This window comes from Ptiloglossa arizonensis, chromosome 1, assembly GCF_051014685.1.
Source record: "Ptiloglossa arizonensis isolate GNS036 chromosome 1, iyPtiAriz1_principal, whole genome shotgun sequence".
Lineage (NCBI taxonomy): Eukaryota > Metazoa > Arthropoda > Insecta > Hymenoptera > Colletidae > Ptiloglossa > Ptiloglossa arizonensis.
The window spans coordinates 14,828,975-14,844,102 of record NC_135048.1 but is presented as its reverse complement, the minus strand read 5'-3'; the positions used below and the strand labels follow the sequence as shown (position 1 = coordinate 14,844,102).

Here is a 15,128-nt window from a genome sequence, read left to right as displayed (position 1 = left end):
AACCGAGTCCACGGGTTCGTGGTTACGCGTTTCGAGATTTTCGAATCCGTCGAAACCGAAACAACGCGGTCGGGAGGGTCGAGACAAAAGCGCGACACGGAAGCAGAACGAGCGCCTTTCTTCCCGGTTACCGAATAAAGCTCGTTAACCGGACTCGGTCGAACGGACAAACGGTCGTCTTAACGAGCCGGGCTCTTCTTGCCCACAGTTTTCGAATTATTCGGGCGAGGCGATCCGACAGTGCTCCGATTCGCGCGAGACGACGCTGGGACGAGATACCGGTTCGCTCGGTGAACAAAACTTGGAGGGGTACTTTTGTACCGAGAGCAAAACTACACGGGGTATTTTTTGTACCAAGAGAAAAATTCGACGGGGTATTTTTGGTCGAGGAAGAAAATTGAAGGAGGTATTTTTAGATGGAAAGTTTAACTGAATGAGGTATTTTTGTTCGAAGAACAATATTTAGTTAAATGTTTTTGTTCGAAGAGGAAAACTGAGATAGTTTTGTTTGGAGAGCAAAACTCAATGAGATATTTTTATTTGGAGAAGGAAATCCAGGGAAATATTTTTGTTCGAAGAGCAAAACTCAGTGAGATAGTTTTGTTCGAAGAGCAAAATTCAATGAGATATATTTGTTCCAAGAACAAAACCAAACGAGATATTTTTATTGGAAGAGCAAAATTCAATAAGATATATTTGTTCTGAGAATAAAACTCAACGAGGTATTTTTGTTCAGTGAAATACTTTTGTTCGAAGAGTAAAACTCAACAATGTATTTTTGTTCTGAGAACAAAACTCAACGAGATATTTTTGTCCAGTGAAATACTTTTGTTCGAAGAGTAAAACTCAACAAGGTATTTTTGTTCAAAGAGCAAAACTCAACGAGATATATTTGTTCTAAGAACAAAACTCAACGAGGTATTTTTGTCCAGTGAAATACTTTTGTTCGAAGAGTAAAACTCAACAAGGTATTTTTGTTCAAAGAGCAAAACTCAACGAGATATATTTGTTCTAAGAACAAAACTCAACGAGATATTTTTGTTCAGTGAAATACTTTTGTTCGAAGAGCAAAACTGAACAAGATATATTTGTTTGGAGAGCAATAACTCAACAAGATACATTTGTTCAGAAAGCAAAACTCAACGAGATACATTTGTTCGAAAAACAAAACTCAACGAGATATTTTTGATCTAAGAACAAAATCCAGTAAAATACTTTTGTTCGAAGAACAAAACTCAACGAAATATTTTTATTCGAAGAGTAAAACTCAATCAGATACATTTGTTCGAAGAGCAAAACTCAACAAGATACATTTCTTCGGAGAGAAACTCAACGAGATATTTTTATTAGAAGAGCTAAACTCAACAAGATACGTTTGTTCGGAGAGCAAAACTCAACGAGATACTTTTGTTCGAAGAACAAAACTGAACGAGATACTTTCATTCGAAGAGCAAAACTCAACAAGCTACATTTCTTCGAAGAACAGAACTCAATGAGATATTTTTGTTCCAAGAACAAAATCAAGTGAAATACTTTTGTTCGAAGAGCAAACCTCATACAAGATATTTTTGTTCAAACAGCAAAACACAACAAGATAATTTCTATGAAACTCGCACTGAAAACAAGGCAGATGATTATTCAGAAAAGTGGCCACCTCACCGATTTCGATAAGATTGAAATATATCTCCAAAATCGTTATTTCGAACAACTTTTCCCTATAAACCTTACCACCGGTCGGCTATAATTTCAAAGATAAAAAACATTTAAACATTTATCCATCAAACGAAGCCCGAGCGACGGTAACACGCATAGGAAAAAATGTCTCGAAACACCATTCCCGACAACATATCTCAAAATCGTTCGAATCGACGAGGTGGCCACTTTTCTAAATAATTCCCAAAAATGAATTTTCAATCCAAAACGAATCCTCCGTTCTCAATAGAAACTTTCCAAAGTTCCCCACGCATTTCGACAAACTCTTCGAATCTCCAATTACGTATTTCTTCTATTCGAAACAGGCCCCCGTTTTTCACTTTTCCCCGTAACGCGAGCGGACCGTCGGCGTCGGGACGCTCCATTTTACGCGCAGCGGCGCGCTGGCCTCTACCGTTTCCCGTTTTATTGCACCTTAAAGTGAATGGAATTCTTCCATACAGAAGCAGCCGTAACAAGACGTTGTAGGGGGCAGGAGAGGGGGGTTCGAAGGAGAACGAAGGAAATCTCGGTCTTTCCACGAGCCAGGATCCTCCTGGCTTTCCTTCGGATTCCTCTTAGCAAATGGAGCATAAATTACGAAAGACCTCGGCGGTGTCCTGGCTTTTTCTTTTTTTTTTTCTCTCCCTCTACTCCTCTCTCTCTCTCTCTCTCTCTCACTCTATCTCTCTCTCTCATTCGAGGACGTAATCGCGCGCGGGCGAGGCTGCAAGGCAACCGCGCGCGTCATATATCTCGTGCGCTTTTTGCGCCGCACGCGCGCCTCGTGTCGCTCGATGAATGGAGTTCGTTTTGCGAGCCGCGAGGTGTACACTCGTTCCTTCGAGGCAACGAACACGGTCCATTTTGGCCCTTGTGTTCGAACGGTTCGCGGACCGGCGGTATTTCGTTTGGAAATCGTGAAAGAATGTCGCGGCCGTAAATACGCGTCTTCGGGTACTCGGGACTCCATACGGGGACGAATTATGTTCGTTTTTTGTTCGTGCAACCGTATAAGGCGAGCACGACGTCCGATGTTCGAATGTAGGTCGAAACGACCCGTTCGAGTTTACGAAACGACGGGAGTCTTCGATCGAACAGAACTTCCTCGGATCTACGAGAACGATTTCACGCGTAAGGAATCGTCGTCAGAGTTACGAGACATCGAACTCGTCACTGAGAGATAACCCATCCGGGGATGGGGATTGTATCATTGCCCTTTGAACGGATCTAAACATATTGGCCAGGATCATTGCACCTAGATGACATCGATCGAACTTCCCTCAGGTCTCCAATCTCACCTGTCGTGACTGAACACAAATTAACAAAGTAACTGTGTATATAGAAGCGTGTGCGAATAAGAAGTTGGTCCAGGTCTTACCAGCAAGTACTATGATCTAATCCAGACTTACCTGAACTAAATCCAACAAGACAAAACCGTATATGTAGTAGAATGTTTGAATAAAGACCTACCGATAACTGAACACAAACCAACAAGAGAAAACCATATTTGTAGAACCATGTGCGAATAAAGAATCGGTCCAGGTCTTACCAGCAAGTATTGTGATCTATTCCAGACTTACCTGAACCAAAACCAACAAGACAAAACCGTATATGTAGTAGAATGTTTGAATAAAGACTTACCGATACTTGAACACAAACAAACAAGAAAAAACCATATTTGTAGAACCATGTGCGAATGAAAAGTTGGTCCAAGTTTTACCAGCAAGTACTGTGATCTATTCCAGACCTACCTGAACCAAAACCAACAAGACAAAACCGTATATGTAGTAGAATGTTTGAATAAAGAATTACCGATACCTGAACACAAACCAACAAGAGTAAACCATATTTGTAGAACCATGTGCGAATGAAAAGTTGGTCCAAGTTTTACCAGTAAGTACTGCGACCTAACCCAAACCTACCTGAACCAAAACCAACAAACAAGACAAAACCATATATGTAGAACCAAACGTGAATAAAGAGCTGGTCCAGGTCTTACCATCAAGTACCACGCGTTAAAATTTTACGTCTTGTTATTCTTTTTTTTTTGGTACCTTCGAACCGATACTCCACGAAATTTCTCAGTCGATCTTGTTACGTATTTAGCTAGTATCGAACCGTGACAATCATTGTCAACGAAAAGAAGGTTTTTTGTACCTTCGAACCGATACTCCACGAAATTTCTCAGTCGATCTTGTTAGATATTTACCTAGTATCGAACCGTGACAATCATTATCAACGAAAAGAAGGTTTTTTGTACCTTCGAACCGATACTCCACGAAATTTCTCAGTCGATCTTGTTACGTATTTAGCTAGGATCGAACCGTGACAGTCATTATCAATGAAAAGGTTTTTTGTACCTTCGAACCGATACTCCACGAAATTTCTCAGTCGATCTTCTTACGTATTTAGCTAGTATAGAACCGTGACAGTCATTGTCAATGAAAAGAACATCGGATGGAACCTTGGACGATATCAAGGACCGTGGCTGAGACGTCGATGTTGCATCAATCGTAAATGGGTCGACGCGACAACTCTGCCCCCTCTTTGTCGCGTCAACGTGGAACACAAGACCGCCTTTTTCGTGCACCTGCCATGTCAACGAGGAAGCACCGTTATACGGCTTGCACGGTGTGCATCGATGCGCGAGCGAGCGAGCAAGCGAGCGAGTGAGCGAGCGAGAGGACGAGCGTGTAAGCGGACCGCCCGAGAAAACGTGTTCGGGCGAAAGAAGGAAGAAGAAAGGGCCCCCCGAAATTATTGGCAACCCGAGGACCCCGAAATTTGCGGTCGGGATGTTACGTAGGTAGAATCCTTCGCAACCTAACACTTTCGCGTAATTTCCTGCCCGTTGGGTGTTTTGTTCCCCGCACAAATTGGTGGCGAGAATGCGGGGGTCAGCCGCCTTCGACGTTACAGAAAGAAATCGTCGAAATTGCCCCGTGCGTGGGAAGCGTTCTCGCGTTCCATCGGTGACGCAACCTCGGGAGGATATGAATTTTTAGCGCGAGGGAGGGCAAGATAGAGAGTGAGGGGGGAAAAGGGAGAATTGTAAAATCTAGCAATGGGGACCGATGGAGAAGTGGAAAGAGAGAATCGGCTCTGTCGAAGTGGTTGAAACAGAGAATCGTCTTTGTAGAAGTGGTTGAAAGAGAGAATCATCTCTGTCGAAGTCGTGGAAAGAGAGTGAGTGAATGTGTGAGTGAGTGAGTGAGTGAGTAGGTGAGTTAGTGAATAACTAAAAGAAACAGAAGCACAGAAAGAGAATTGTAGAATTTAATAACTGAGACTAATGGAAAAGTGGTGATAATCGAGAATCGTCTCTCTTAAAGAGGAGGAAAGAGAATTAGTGAATGATTGAATTAGTGAGTGAGTGAATAATTGAGTGAGTGAGTGAGTGACTAAAAGAGAGAGAGAGAATTATGAAATTTAACAACTGAGACCGATGGAAGAGTGGTGAAAATCGAGAAGTATTTTTCTCAAAGAGAGAGGAAGATATCGAGTGAGTAAGTGAGTGAATGATTGAGTTAGTGAGTGACTGAGAGAGAGAGAGACAGAGAGAAAGAGAGAATTATAAAATTTAGCAACTGAGACCAATGAAAAAGTTGTGATAATCGAGAATCGTCTCTCTTGAAGAGGAGGAAAGAGAATTAGTGAGTGAGTGAATTAGTGAGTGAGTGAATAATTGAGTGAGTGAGTGACTAAAAGAGAGAGAGAGAGAGAATTATGAAATTTAACAACTGAGACCAATGAAAAAGTTGTGATAATCGAGTATCATCTCTCTTAAAAGGAAAGAGAATTAGTGAATGATTGAATTAGTGAGTGAGTGAATAATTGAGTTAGTGAATGAGTGAGTGAGTGACTAAAAGAGAGAGAGAGAATTATAAAATTTAACAACTGAGACCGATGGAAGAGCGGTGAAAATCGAGAAGTATTTTTCTCAAAGAGAGAGGAAGAGATCGAGTGAGTAAGTGAGTGAATAATTGAGTTAGTGAGTGACTGAGAGAGAGACAGAGAGAGAGAGAATTACAAAATTTAACAACTGAGACCAATGAAAAAGTTGTGAAAATTGAAAATTGTCTCTCTCGAAGAGAGGGAAAGAGAACGAGTGAGTGAATGAGTTAGTGAGTTAGTGAGTTAGCGAATAAGTGAGTGAGTAAGAGAGACGAAAAATTACAAAATCTAACAACTGGAACCAAAGGAGGAGCGATGAAAATCGAGAATTATCTCTCTCGAGAAAAGAGAAAAAAAGAATTACGTATTTATTTATTTATGTCCGGGTATCTCTGGTACTGAAATACAGAAAAATTATACAGACCCGTCGTAGGAGGCTAACAGTTACGTAACATTATTTCTAAAAGTAACGGGAGTAGCGAAATAAATTCGAGAATTTACAAAATCCATTTACAGTAATACGTATTCCACCGAGTTTGTTAAACCGACCATAAATTGTTCCATGGTATTCTGGTCGCGATGTTGAACGACGAATCAGATCCAAGATGTATTTAAAAGGAACACCAGGAGTGACGAAGAAACCATCGAAGACTTTCAGAGCAAAATGTGAGCCAAGAAGTATTCTACGACGTTCGAGAGATATTAGATTCAAGACGAGATAGTAGAGGCGAATAGTCGTGATCATAACGGGATATATTATAATTTAGCTTACGAGATACCAAATACGGAAATTAACGTTGAACGCTTTCGAGTTTAAAGCAAAGATAACGACGATATCCTGTACACTCTTGACCGAGGTTTTTTCATAAATAACCGCGTAGTAGAGTTACATTCTTTTCGCGCCTCGAACCACCGAAGTTGCACTCGCACATGTGCCGTTAATTTTCGACCGAATCGTTGCGATTAAGTCTCGTTCGTTCTAGCAGACGGAACTATACATATTGTAACCGCACGACGCGCGTTACTTCGACCACCGCGCGACATTACCGGATATATAAATAAATTAACGTACAAGTAACAAAACAACGTATCTCTTTGAAATCTCGAGTGGAACTCTCGTATCAATCTCCATTACTCAACGTACTCCACGTAACATTCGCAGAGCATACCGAATCGTTAACACGTGTAACATACTTCCCAAATATATTGTACGCGAACATTATACGCGGAGAAGCATTTGTCGCTTAGAGACACAGCAGAGTGTTCGAATACTTGAGCATTGAAATATCGATGGTACCGATACTGGAAGCTCTACCGTACACGGTATGATACAGTAATTGGAAATACAGTCGAAAGAATAATTTCGTTAAATTTCATTGGATTTTGTTTTATACAGGCATCTTGGGAAACGAGACTGCGCAGAGACTTGCTGAGGCAACAACTAATACGAACTCCTCGGACGTACCGTTAATTTCATTTACAGACTCTGTCGAAGCGTTAAAAAAATAACCAGAATTAACACCGAAAATATAATCAAAGAACAAGTACTACCGAAGGAAAGACGTATTCTCGATCTTAAAAGACAATGTAACACCGTGGTACACTTGTGGAACATTCACGAGAAAATTCACTGGCTGTTAACATTGTACTGCGATCAGGACACGACAATAACGGTGGATATTACAATTCAATTTTATACGGAATGGCCACTGAAATACTGAAAATTTAAGAGAGTCGCGACTTGTTCATTTTCAATCTTTTTATTCAATGGTCATTTGAGAGATGTTTTTCACACGTAATACCAAAAAGACTACATTAGTTATATTTCTAAATGAAATAATACAAAATGAAAAAATAACTGTTTGTAAATGTTACTTTTGTTTTATATAATTCATTCTTTCAGGGGCCAGCTTGTATTACAAAACCTTTTTCACACATAGTACTGAAAAACACCATTGATTATGTTTCTGAATAAAATAATACAAAATTGAAAAAATAACTGTTTCTAAAAGTTACTTTCGTCTTATATAATTCACTGTTTCACTGTTCACCCTGTATTAAAAAACCTTTTTCACATATAATACTGCAAAAGCCCCATTGATTATGTTTCTAAATAAAATAGTACAAAATTGAAAAAATAACTGTTTGTAAAAGTTACTTTCATCTTATATAATTCACTGTTCACCCTGTTTTAAAAAACCTTTTTCACCCATAGTACTGAAAAAGCACCATTGATTATGTTTCTAAATAAAATAGTACAAAATTGAAAAAATAACTGTTTGTAAAAGTTACTTTTGTCTTATATAATTCACTCTTTCACTGTTCACCCTGTATTAAAAAATCTTTTTCACACAGTACTAAAAAAAACTCCATTAATTCTATTTCCAAATAAAACAATACAAAATTAAAGAAACGTGTCTTTGTAAAAGTTACTTTTGTTTCATATCATTCACTCTTTCCCTATCCACCCTGTATTACAAAACCTTTTGCAAACATAGTACTGAAAAAGCACCATTGATCCCATTTCCAAATAAAATAATACAAAATTAAAAAAATAACTATTCGTAAAAGTTACTTTTCTGTTATACAATTCACTCTTACGATAGCCACCCTGTATTACAAAACCTTTTACACACATACTATTGAAAAAGCACCATTGATCCTATTTCCAAATAAAATAATACAAAATTAAAGAACCGTGTCTTTGTAAAAGTTACTTTTGTTTCATATCATTCACTCTTTCCCTATCCACCCTGTATTACAAAACCTTTTGCACACATAGTACTGAAAAAGCACCATTGATCCCATTTCCAAATAAAATAATACAAAATTGAAAAAATAACTGTTCGTAAAAGTTACTTTTCTGTTATACAATTCACTCTTACGATAGCCACCCTGTATTACAAAACCTTTTACACACATACTATTGAAAAAGCATCATTGATCCCATTTCCAAATAAAATAATACAAAATTGAAAAAATAACTTCGTAAAAGTTACTTTTCCGTTATACAATTGACTCTTACGATAACCACCCTGTATTACAAAACCCAACAACGTAGACCTCCCGTAGAGTGGGTGAGAATCGTTCCATCGCGTGAAGCCTTCGATCGAACGCTAATTCGTCCTCGATCGCAAGTTTCGCACGGATCGGAGCCTTTGCATCGTCGCGTTCGACCGACATACCGCGCCTATATAGACGAACAATTAAAATTCGCGGTTTAATTAAATTCTAATCGCGTTCCACGCCTCGAAACGCTCGAACAAAGAATCCCGAGCCCGCGGCCGTACGTCCCTCGGAGATCCACCGAATTCCGGGCGCTCGAAATATTTTCTCGGCCAATTAAACGCGATAGAACGAGGCTTCCCTGAAACGCGTCTAGCCCGTGGAACGGTACACGCGGGGGCCCCGCGCGGAGCACGGAATCGGCACGTCGACACCTACGGGGAGCCACCGGCCCGTTACTTTATTCGAAATCGTATCATTTTCGAGGAAGGAGAAAGCGAACCGAACCGATTCAACGACATCGGTTACCGCTCGCTCCGACAATGGCGAACGACCTCCAAGTGACGCCGAATAGGAAGCAGGTGTCGACCAAAGTCGTACCGGCGTGTGAAAAAATGAGTCGCGCCGCTCGACTGTGCATCGGTAACGTCTCGATTTACGACTACGACGATGCACACGCGTGGCCACGTGTGTGTACCAAGATGAATACCGCTAGTGCGAATGGCGCACGTAGTTGGTTCGGAAGGGTAATTTGTATTTTAAACACGTGCGTACAGAAGTAATAAATTATTTTAGTTATGTATAACTAAATGTAAATAACTGGTTATATGTGTGTGTGATTAAAATTAATTTTAATTAATTTATTTATTACTAATCTTCCACACGGGAGCATAAGAGGATAAAGTTGAAAATTATCACGTTTTAATCCTTTGAGTGTTATGTATATATATAAAATTGAAATTATTAATTTATTACAGTTCTACACGCACGTGTTTACAATACGTGAAATAAATCTTACGTATAAACTGAACCTCACGGTGAACCAACGAGAACTCCCCTCGGATTGACGCCAATCCGTGAAACCATTGGTGGTCGAGCACGGTACCGGATCGCCGGAAGTGTCAACGATTAGCGTTACGCGTGTAAACAATAATCGAGTTTCGAGAGTGCTCGACCGATCGACTGGAACACTCGAGTTTCGAGATCACCCGCGAGACGCTCCAAAGTTGCTGGAATTCGAATTCTCCGGGCCACTCGGAGATCCGGGGAGTATTCCAGTTCGAACGTCTTCGATGTACCTGTACACGCTGGAAGGAACGGACCATCCGGTGGGAACGGATTATTTAATCCTTTGAGTACCGAATACTCTCGGTCAAAGTAATCCGCGCGAATGGCGCGTAGATGCAATTAGTGGGGGTGGGATTGCATTTTAGAGCGAACTCTGTCGACTGAACGTACGTATTAGGTTGTTCGATAAGTTTTCTAGGTAATTATAACTATTGCAAGCGGCAAGTATGTTGTCGTTGTCGTTTTTTTGGGCAGGATTAAACAATACGAGAAAGTTATTTTCGATCATATGTACGTTCATGGACCATCATCGATAACTTTGTACCAACGTATATATGCGTCCATGGATCACATTGATAACTTTCTATCAACGTATATATGCGTCTATGGATCACATCGATAACTTTGTATCAACGTATATATGCGTCTATGGACCACATCGATAGCTCACAGTGGACGCATATATGCGTCTATGGACCGCATCGATAGCTCACAGTGGACGCATATATGCGTCTATGGACCGCATCGATAGCTCACAGTGGACGCATATATGCGTCTATGGACCGCATCGATAGCTCACAGTGGACGCATATATGCGTCTATGGACCACATTGATAGCTCTTTCTGGACGCACATACACGTCTATAGACTACAAAGATACCTCTCTGTGATCGCATATATACGTGTATACACCACATTGATAGTTCTCTGGGCGCATATTTATGTGTATAGACTACATTGATAGCTCTTTTCGAATGCAAATATGCGTCTATAAACCACATCGATAACTTTCTATCAACGTATATATGCGTTTATAGACTACATTGATAGCTCTCTCTGGACGCATGTACACGTCTATAGACTACATCGATAGCTCTCTGTGACCGCATATATACGTCTATAGACCACATTCATAGCTCTCTCTGGACGCATATATACGTCTCTAGACCACATCGGTAGCTCTTTGTGACCGCATATATACGTCTACAGACCAGATTGATAGCTCTCTCTGGACGCATATATACGTCTATACACCACATTGATAGCTCTCTCTCAACGAATATACACGTCTATAGACCACATCGATAGCTCTCTGTGAACGCATATGTCCGTCCATGGCACTCAAAGGATTAGAACACGATACGTTTCAACCTCATCCGGCCCTCGTGTCGATTTCACACGTGTTTCTCGCGTGAAAGATTACATTATTTGGTTATTTATGTAAAAAATAAACCGTAATCTTCGCGACTCTTATTTCTCCAGCCCGATGCACACACATTTAATACGGTTAATTAAAAAGGTGCGAGAATATTTGTTACGGAAAGGGCTCTGTGCGTCAGGTCCCACACGCATCATTCTCACGATTTATCGCATCCTTCGACGTGTAGATCACTTTGTCATTGTTACGCGAGTAATTGTGCATACATTGTACAACCATTTCGGAACGCAGCCGCGAATAAAAAAAAATTTTGATGCGAACTCGAAGAAGACGAGATTCATCTTCCCTTCGTTCTTCTCCTCGTCGTGAGACACTGCCAGCAACGATAAGATGAAAACGAAGCTAACACGTACGAATGAAATCAGATACCCCCGTTGGTCCAGGACATGAATATTTATTTTCATAGTCTCGAGATAACAATTAAACAAAGTTAATTATTCGTCGTCTCGTCCGTGTTTCAACCATTGTGTCGATTCGTCGCGCGAGAAACGTATCGAGTCGTTGAAACAAGCTTCTTGTTTCAACTTGTTGAAACAACCGAACACCTAGAACACCGCTAGATCGTTATTTCACCTCGTGTAACCGATTTTCGATCCACGGTAATAAATTCGGGGCAAATATCGGGGGTGAATACGTGGACAACAATGGCGTCGCGACGAGTATAGGTGTACGCGGGACATTCGAACGCGTAAAATATTTAGTTACAAATCCCGCGAAAGTATAGGAAGTGGCGCGATCGGTGCGTTATGGTTGATCGTCGAATAATACTTAAACGATTCCGAGCGTACCGTGTACGGAAATTAATGTTTCCCTTTTCCGCGAACAAAATAATTTTATCGCGCGTATAATTTCCACTGTTACACACACGCGCGGCTGGCTCACCGACCGAAACGGAATATTAATGCACGCGTTGTACGTAGTATCGTAAATATCGAGGTTAATATTAAAATTCCGTTTGGAGTACCGCGGACGTTTATTCGACGTGGGTATCGTCGTACGACGGGGGAAAAAAAAAAGAAAATTATTAATTTACCGCGCGTTTCGTTACCCCCGTTCGAGTAACGACGGAACGCGCGTTTCGTCGCGCGATTTCCGCCGAGTTCGTTCGAGGCGTAAAACTCCGCTCGGCGCGGAAAGAATCAGCTGAGTCGTACTAAACAACCAGACCGCTTGAATGAAGAACTTTGTACTTTTAACCGCGACCAGATACCATCGAATGAATTATTCACGAGTACTAAATTCCACGACGAGGAGAAAAAAGAGAAAAAGAAGAAAAAAAAGGAACGCCGTAACGTGGATAATCGTGGTAAAAATTTTCTCTATAATTAACGTTACGCGGAGGACCGTCGTCGACGTTGAACCGTTGTCATCGTAGATAATAATTTTACGTGTTAACGTTGCGGTCACGTGATCGAAATAGTTCGCCGCGGGTACCACGGCGTGTTGCACAACGAACGAATTATTATTACCAGATACGGAGCCGCGTCAGATACGAGGGAAACGAAGGACAAGTGCATTTTCCATGAACTTACGAGATAACCGAACGTGGCTCGCGAAGCGTTTCGGAGACACATACTTTTCGCTCGTACGGCCACGTGGAGAGACCGTGTGACGTGCCGCGAGAATTTCTAAACGCGGCGTAGGAATAACCGAGCTACGTTCCGAGCGCCGAGGAATTCTTAAACAACGCTCGGAAATGCTACCCGATGAACAAATATTCGCCTTGTTCTCCGCGAACGTATCCGTAAGGACGTGAATACCTGAAGAAAATTTCGTTTACATCGGATTGACGAGTCTAAATGTTCGGGGACTCTAAAAAGTTGAGGTGGAGGCTCTAGCGGTAAGCAGCGCTAGAGATGTCTTGAACAACGCTTGGAAACTCTAACAACGAAGAGACATCTACCGTATCTTCCAGAAGATACTAAAGTAGTTGCAAATAAATAAACAAAACCGATTTTTATCGAATTAACAAAGCTAAATGTCTAAGATCTCTAAAAAGTTGAGGTCGAGGCTCTAGCGGTAACGAGCGCTAGAGATGTCTTGAACAACGCTTGGAAACTCTAACAACGAAGAGACATACAACGTATTCTCTGCAAGATACTAAAGTAGTTGCAAATAAATAAACAAAACCGATTTTTATCGAATTAACAAAGCTAAATGTCTAAGATCTCTAAAAAGTTGAGGTAGAGGCTCTAGCGGTAACGAGTGCTAGAGATGTCTTAAACAACGCTTGGAAACTCTAACAAGGAAGAGACATACACCGTATCTTCTAGAAGATACTAAAGTAGTTGGAAATAAATAAACAAAACCGATTTTTATCGAATTAACAAAGCTAAATGTCTAAGATCTCTAAAAAGTTGAGGTAGAGGCTCTAGCGGTAACGAGTGCTAGAGATGTCTTGAACAACGCTTGGAAACTCTAACAACGAAGAGACATCTACCGTATCTTCTAGAAGATACTAAAGTAGTTGCAAATAAATAAAGAAAACCGATTTCTATCGAATTAACAAAGCTAAATGTCTAGGATCTCTAAAAAGTTGAGGTAGAGGCTCTAGCGGTAACGAGCGCTAGAGATGTCTTAAACAACGCTTGGAAACTCTAACAACGAAGAGACATACAACGTATTCTCTGCAAGATACTAAAGTAGTTGCAAATAAATAAACAAAACCGATTTTTATCGAATTAACAAAGCTAAATGTCTAAGATCTCTAAAAAGTTGAGGTAGAGGCTCTAGCGGTAACGAGCGCTAGAGATGTCTTAAACAACGCTTGGAAACTCTAACAACGAAGAGACATACAACGTATCCTCTGCAAGATACTAAAGTAGTTCCAAATAAATAAAGAAAACTCATTTCCATCGGATTAACAAGTCTAAATGTCTAAGGTCTCTAAAAAGTTGAGGTCGAAGCTCTAGCGGTAACGAGCGCTAGAGAAGTCTTTAACAACGCTTGGAAACTCTAATAACAAAGAGATATACACTGTGTAATCTACGACATACCAAAGTAGTCATAAATAAATAAACAAAACCTATTTCTATCGGATTAACAAGTCTAAATGCTCATAATCTCTAAAAAGTCGATATCAAGGCTCTAACAGTTCCGAGCGCTAGAAAATTCTTAAACAACACTTGGAAACTCTACCAACGAAGAGACATCCACCATATCCTCTACAAGATACTAAAGTTGTTGCAAATAAATAAACAAAACCGATTTCTATTGAAATAACAAGTACAAATGCTCACAATCTCTAAAAAGTTGATATCGAGGCTCCAACAATTCTGCTCTAGAGAATTCTTAAACAACACTTGGAAACTCTATCAACGAAGAAACATCCACCATATCCTCTATAAGATACTAAAGTAGTTGGAAGTAAATAAAGAAAACCTATTTCTATCGGATTAACAAGCCTCAATACTCACAATCTCTAAAAAGTTGATATCGAGGCTCTAACAATTCTGCTCTAGAGAATTCTTAAACACCGTTTGAAAACTCTACCGAGAAAGAGACATCCACCGTGTTCTTTACGACATACCAAATTAGTCGCGAATAAATAAACAAAAGCGATTTCTATCGGACCAACAAGCCCGAGTGCTGAGAATCTCTAAAAAGTTAATGTCAAGGTACCAGCGGTTCCTAAACAACAACGAGCGTTCTCTGTCGCGCAAGGTCTGTAAACAAGCAACTGGAACACCGGGGTTTCAGGTCAACCTACGCGCGCGAAAGAAGAACACGAACAAATAAACTGTTTACACGCTTCGACGGACCTATCTCCGGCCGAGAAGAATGCCTGGAATCCACCAGGACGGGGTCGAGGAAGGTGTCCATGGTATTCCACGAACGACCGAAACGACTAGGAAAACCGTGCGATATGTTAATTTTCTACCGGTTACATCTGGACTGGCACAATCACGGCCTTTGGCCGCACTCTGTATAATTGACAAATACCAGTGGCGTAACGCGAGCTGACGCTCGCGATTCTGCGACGTACGTACGTGCACGCGTGCGTCCTCGAAAACTGAAATAGTTATGA

The 15,128-nt window shown here is 40.7% G+C and overlaps 1 protein-coding gene across 5 annotated transcripts in view; it reads right to left on the bottom strand.

Moving 5' to 3' along the window:
• The window catches only part of Kdm3 (Lysine demethylase 3), a 572,262-nt gene that overhangs the window by 551,613 nt on the left and 5,521 nt on the right, over window positions 1-15,128 (bottom strand). The gene's annotated exons all lie outside the window — the stretch shown is intronic.